Source organism: Cucumis melo, chromosome 2 (assembly GCF_025177605.1).
Source record: "Cucumis melo cultivar AY chromosome 2, USDA_Cmelo_AY_1.0, whole genome shotgun sequence".
NCBI lineage: Eukaryota > Viridiplantae > Streptophyta > Magnoliopsida > Cucurbitales > Cucurbitaceae > Cucumis > Cucumis melo.
Window position 1 is genome coordinate 17,024,910 of NC_066858.1, and position 6,004 is coordinate 17,030,913.

Sequence of the window (6,004 nt, forward strand, 5' to 3'; positions counted from 1 at the left end):
ATCCATATCAAACTGTGTTTTCTTATCCTTTCCGACCATTACAGTTTCAATAAAGACGGCCAAGGCGACCTTCACAGTATCATGATCATTTGTAAACTCAAAATTTTTGAAAATTTCCTCAACTACCAAGCATGTTATTATTTTTTTTTTGTTTTCTGATTCGAATAGAATGCTTTATAGGCGCTTATTATCATAATCTTTCTCCAAAGTTACATTTGTTGGCCACAATCTAGTTATGATATTGAATTCCTTTTAGGTGAAACAGACGTTTTTCTCCAAAACTTAAAAATAGATTCCATCTGCGTTAGCTTCTTCAAGTATCTACCTCAACAAGAAATGATGGATCAACTGGCCGTTAAAGACCATGTTGCATTAAGCAATGGACCAAAAATTGTTTTATCGAACATCTGCAGCTGTTCCTTGGTCAGTTTATCCTTAATAAGACTACCAATCTTGTGCACTTGGCATGAGACACTGGCAGGGAAGTACTTGTTGCTAGGTACAACCATCCTGAAAATAATGATCATAATATACTTTCGTTATATACACGATCGTTTGTAAAACACTAAACCATAAACACTAAAATTAAATTATCGTTTGCTTGATGTAACAAATCGTTTAATCCAAACAGATAGACATTCATAATATAATTAATCGACAAGTAATGATAAATTGAAACATTTAACAATCTCTAGAATAGAAGTTTAAACGAAGTCGAAAACCTAAACGCTTGAGAATAAGAATTTAAGAATAGAACGATAGTTTTCAAGACAGAAGTTGAAACGTCTGAAATATAGAGAAGACGAAGCGTAACGTTATAGTATGAAAAGTTCAACAAAATACCTTTTAACATTGAAGAGAAAAATGAAAAAGGAAATCTTTGAGACGAAAAGCTGATTGATTAGTGCATTTGTGTATTGCGAAGTGATGGAAAACGAAGAAGGGGATACGTATATATTGGTTGTTTTTACCAAAGGGGCAATATTGTAAATTCACGTACTTTTTTTAAAATGTTAAATCGCATTCCTTACTGTTTAATATATATATATAAACGATCATGTAATTAAGTCAAAACGATCTTTTAAAAGATATAATTGATCGCATTGTTAAACGATGGGAAAAACATATAATGTTAAACGATGATGTTGTACAATTTATACGATCGTGGAGTATATTATTTAAGCGACTGTGTATTTATACAATTAAACAATGGTATTGTTGAACATAAACGATTGTGGTAATAAATGTAATTGATCTCTTTATACATTTTACAAGATAGTGTAGAATATAAAGAGTGAAATGGAATACATATTTCTTTAGTATAAAATAGAGATTTTTTTTTAAGTTAGATTTAAAAATTTGAAGTTTTACAAACACTATAAATCATCTCTAAAATATTGAGAAATTTGTAGGTCGAATGATGGAGCAGTATCAATGTATTATTGAGTTGATATTCTTCTTTTGTTTCTCTTGTTGCTTTCTTCTTGTGTTGAGACTTTTGTCTTTTTTGCTGACTATGTAAGTAGTTTCTACATCCCTACCAAAATACATATTTGATTATTGTTGTTTAAAGTATATTTTGTATCATTTTAGTTTTGATGAAAGTGTTTTCTATGCTTTAAAAGTGCACTTTTGTTAATAATAAGTGTAATGATGATACCTACAACTATTAGTAATAATCGTAACAAGTGTAATGTTCTTATGAAGTTAGGGCATGGTGGAAAGGTTTACAAACATGTAGAGTTCAATATAACCTCACCATCACCACAAGCCAAGAATTTTTGTTACAGGTATGATGTTTGGTCTATCCTTCCAAACTTGTGACTTCATAAATATTCTTGTGTTGATATGAGTTTACTAGTTTGGTTAAAATGACGTATTATTAACATTTTGGTCTTAGGATCATGTTGATCTAGAAGGTTGGAGTTAGTTTTAAATATTTGTTTATTGTTGTTATAAATTTGAATTCAGTTTATATGTTTACAATTAAGCCTTGAAGATTGGAGTTAGACAACTTATTCTTGAAATAAGTGACACTACTAAAAAGGTCTATTTAAAAATGTTTTAGTTTGTCAACTAAAATATTTAAATTACATATTTATTAATGTATGTGTTTTCTTGTGATTTATCTTGAAGTTATTAATAAATGCAAGGGGAACTATTATGAATTTAATTATTTGTACTTCAAGGATATTTAAAAGTGTTTCAAACTAAGTTTTAAGGCTCTTGTTAAGGTAAATTGCATTTTCTTTAAGTATGAAATTTTTTTTTTTATCTATGTGTTTGGTAAAGGCATTTTCTTTGCAAATATAATTATTATTCTTGACGTTGACTTTGATGTATTGGGTTGAATTCTAAAATGAATGTTGTTTTAGGTCTTGTGCAATTATAGAAGTGCAAAAACCACCTAACAAGTGTGCCTTATATGTTTCTGAGAATAGAATCCTTTTTATCATCATTCTGTCATCCATGAACGGAATTCTTTTAATTTTTTTCTCTGAAAGTTTTGAACCTGTCTTTGTTTAGTAAAGATAACGATTCTATGCAAATGTTATAGAATTTTAGTAGTTGACTCCAAAGTTGATGCAATTTGTATGAACTATTGATCTAGATTAATAGTTTTATGGAGTGGGGATGACTATTCTTGTTTTCATAAATTGTAATTAAATGTAGGTAGTTGCTTTTGACCTTTATATAAAGTTTCATTAAATTTCAAAAATGTCACTCCTTTTAGAGAAGTTAAAGTTCGTCCAGTGGTTTATTATTATTTAAGCCACCTCTCATAATTTTGTACATCTGTTTTGTATGATGCATATAGGAAATGTGACAGACTATGATACCTTAGATCGAGGAAACTTTAATTAATATTAAGAGGTCTTTCAATAAAAATGAAGATGAGAATATTAGTACTGTGGAATTGAATATTATTGTATATGTGTATACTATTATATAGTTAGAAAAAGGCCAGTCTTTTCAAATGAAAATGATATTGAATATTATTTTATATGTGTATACTATTATAATGGCAGGAGTGTTGTATTGGCCAGTGTTTGTGGTGGCAGTATCAACATCAATCATAGCAAGCCAAGCAATGATCTCAAGAACATTCTCAATAATTCAACAATCACTTTCACTTGGATGCTTCCCAAAAGTAAAAGTGGTTCATACATCAGATAAGTACGAAGGGCAAGTTTATGTTCCAGAGATAAATTATCTTTTAATGTTGGCTTGTGTTGGTGTTACTTTGGGGTTCAAAAACACTACACAAATTGGGAATGCATATGGAATAACTGTGGTTTTTGTGATGACACTCACATCCTCTTTCCTAGTACTCATAATGTTAATGATATGAAAAACTCACATCCTTTTCATAATCACTTACATTCTCACCATTGGTACCTAGAAATTGGTATATTTGAGTTCTGTCTTTTACAAGTTTGACCAAGGAGACTAGCTCCCTCTAGCTTTTCCTGCTGCTTTGATGACAATCATGTATGACTTGTGAACTTTAGAAGTTATTTATAGTCACTTTCAATTCTGCTTTAGTTTCCCTTTAACATCACAACTTAGTATTATTTTTGTTCTTCCTTTGATTTAAACGTTATTTCTATAGTTTCTAATTACGGCGTTATTTCTATAGTTTGTAATTATGGGCCTAACCCAATATTATTGATTTCTTTTTATTTTTTCTCTTAAAAGAAGAATCCAATATTTAAAATTCATTTATAAGTGATATCCGACAGAGAATGGCTGGGAGTATGAATATTAAAAAATTAACTTGTGTGTTTTTGTGGTTGTATAATGTTTATATGTGTAGATTACCTGAAGATGAATTACATTAACTTGCAACTTTTCAGACCCATCTAGGGCGGACAAAGCATAGAGTTAAGGTATTTATTGTTTATAACAAATCAATATTATCAATAACACAGCCCTCTTATAAATACTAAAGGTCTATCCTTTGACGTGTATATGTTTATGAAGTTCGATCATATTATACTTTAGTATTGTGTCGTTCACATTTATATTTTATGCAAGTAAACTTCTGATATCTTCTATAGCATAAGAAGTTCTATTCATTCTGATCTTAATATTAGGTTAACCTTTATTCTCTACGCAACTTAGTATTATACAAGTCAGGATTGAATAAAAAATAATGCAAGAAAAACAGTGACTAAAAACAAAATTATGACATTTAAATGTAAAAAAAAAAACTGTCATCGAAAAAGTTTTATTGACAGTTAATTAATGTCATGGAAAGTGAAATGATGACAGTTAATAAGTGTCATAAAAGATAAATAATGACATTTAATATCTGTCATACAATATTAACAATGACAATTATTCGCTGTCATGAAATGTAAACAATGACAGTTATCCAATGTCATAAAATATAAACAATGATAGTTATTAACTGTCATCAAAAATAAATAATGACAGTTATAATCTGTCATAAGATATTGAATTTATGACATTTATTCTATGTCATAAAAAACCACATTTCGTGACAGTTTTGAAGAACTGTCATAAAATACTTTCCATGACTGTTGCATCAATGACTGCAAAAAATTATCACGAAAGCTTTTAATGACAGCATTTAACTGTCGTCATAGGCCCTTTTTCTACCAGTGCTACTTTTATCAATAGTTTCCTTTTACACTTTCTCATCATCTATTCATTAAGTGAATGTCTAGCATTCCATATCCACACTTTTGCCATGACACCTACCACTAAACATTCGTCCTTGTAAGTACTAGTTGTAATTAGTAGATTGAACATAAATAAACTGTGCATATTTTTATACTCTTCACAAAAGTTCAACCAGACATTGAGTTGAGTGAATCATTAAATCCCTGTATTCAACCCTAAGCTTATCTGGAAACTTCTTAAGTTTATACTTGTACTTAAGGTAGGAAAACTTATACTAAAACATAAACGTTCATTCATCACTAAGGTAGAAATTGAATCTAGCAATACTATACTACCATTCATCACACACAATAGATCCTTGCCGAATCAATCAAAACATGATGAGATTTGATTATCATATTGCAAACGGTTATTTGAAAACCCAAAGACAACAACTATAAAAATTTAAGACACAAATAAAACAAGGGGCTTTTTCAAAAATAGAACAAAGCACGAAAAATATTTACATCGTATAGAACAATTTTGAAAAGGAAAAAATACCACAAACTCACAACATGAAATAACAAAAATACCCTCATGATTAATTGGTCACACACGTGAAAAAAAACGATCTTATACCCAGTCTAAACGATCTTGTACTAAGTCTTAAAATGATCTTGTACTCAGTCTAAAATGATCTTGTACCGAATCTAATCGATTTTGTACCTAGCCTAAACGATCTTGTACCTTTATACCTAATCTACATGATTTTGTACCAAATTTAAATGATCTTATATCAAATCTAAATGATCTTATACCCAAGTGTAAACGATCTATTAGTGATAATGGTCTATCTCTATCTATCTGGGACAGACAACTGATCGTTTAGATATTGATATACAATCGTTTAGATCCTGTACCAATATCATTTAGATCTTGTACCAAGAAGAAAAAGAGAATACGAGAGATGAAGAAGAAGGAAGAAATTCTAGAAGAGAAAATGAAGAAATCACGAACAATAAGAAGTGAGAATATGAAAAATGAGAAGTAATATTATAAAAGAAATGAATAATATGAAGATGAGAAGAATAAATCGCAAAAAAACAAGGAAGAGAAATAAAGTGAAGAATGATCCCATAATATTCAAAGCCAATAAGGGGCAAATCTATAATTTATGAAAAGACAATGGTGGTTTCATAGGCTTTAATTTTTTGTTACCTCGTAAATATTTTTGGGTTTTACTACATTTATGTAGATTAACCATAAGACAACATACTATTTTATTAATAATCAATAAATATTTTATTTAGGTTAATTTCCATAAATATAATAGAACACTAAAATATTTATAGACCATGTAACAAAATCAAAAAGC